The sequence below is a fragment of the Laccaria bicolor genome, genomic scaffold (assembly GCF_000143565.1).
Source record: "Laccaria bicolor S238N-H82 LACBIscaffold_21 genomic scaffold, whole genome shotgun sequence".
Classification (NCBI taxonomy): Eukaryota; Fungi; Basidiomycota; class Agaricomycetes; order Agaricales; family Hydnangiaceae; genus Laccaria; species Laccaria bicolor.
The window spans coordinates 101,338-102,734 of record NW_001889892.1 but is presented as its reverse complement, the minus strand read 5'-3'; positions in this window follow the sequence as shown (position 1 = coordinate 102,734).

Below are 1,397 nucleotides of genomic sequence, written 5' to 3'. Positions count from 1 at the left end.
TTCCCTTCCCCCCCCTTCCTTTTCCCTTTTCCTTTCCCCCTTCCCTCCTCATTTGCTGCCCCTTCCTTGCCCATCCCCTCCCTCTCTAGTATACACTGTATGTAGTTAAATATATTTTGTATTGTAATTGAAATACATCATTATTTGATCTAAATCACTTGTGAATTTTATAGGGAGGTTTGAATTTCTGACTTCAAAAAATACAGCTCAAGTCACCTGACCTCTACCTCAGTTCTGATCAGCACCAATCAGTCTTCTGGAATTCCATTCAGATTCCGGTGGAATCCATTGGAACTCCATTCAGAATCCAGCGGAATCCATTGGAATTCCATTCAGAATCTGGTGGAATCCATTGGAATTCCATTCAGAATCCGGCGGAATCCACTGGAATTTGAGATTCCTACCATTCCGGCGGACTCCGGATGGAATTCCGACATTCTATAGGAGTCCGCCGGAACTCATGGGGGAGGGTAAAGTACTGCACTGGTGATGTAATTTTTTTATGATACTCCGCCGGACCACTCCACCAGTGACATGAAATTTCTGTAAGACACTCCACTGGACTAAACACCACACATTGCCTCTGCATAAATGACAAATACTGGATTGATCTGTCAGAAGAGGCTCCACACATTCAATCTGCAAAGGTATTTAAGGCCTGGGTGGAGTAACACAATCTTTCTTAAAGACAACCCCAGCAGAGCAATGCAATATTTTATAATGACTCTGGTGGAGCAATGCAATATTTGTAAAAGAAGGCCCCGCCGGAGCAATGCAATATTTTTTTAACAACTCCGGCGGAGTAATGCAATATTTTTTGACAACGCCGGCGGAGCAATGCAATATTTTTTTTAACAACTCCGGCGGAGCAATGCAATATTTTTTTTAACAACTCCGGCGGAGCAATGCAATATTTTTTTAAACAACTCCGGCAGAGCAATGCAATATTTTTTTGACAATGCTGGCGGAGCAGTGCAATATTTTTTTGACAACGCCGGCGGAGCAATGCAATATTTTTTTTGACAACTCCGGCAGAGCAATGTATATTAAAGGGAACTAATGAAAATGATAACCAAAGTGTTTCAATCAATGAGGAGAGTATCTGCTGGTAGCATAAAAGAAATTTGAAATGCTTAGGTGGAGCAATGGAAATTTCTTTTGTGACTTCAATATAAAAATGAAATTCCTTCTTTTTAATAGCTCTGCTGGAGGTCTAGAGCAATATATATATATATCATGAAGCTCCATCGAAGAAGTGCTGTTTTTTTAAAAAAGACTCTGGCAGAGAAGTGCAAAATGATTCAATGTATTTTTTTCAATGACTCCGGCGGAGTAGTGCTTTTCTTTTTGAGGCATTAAAAGTGGAGTACCACAAAAACACAAAGCTATTTAAGTAA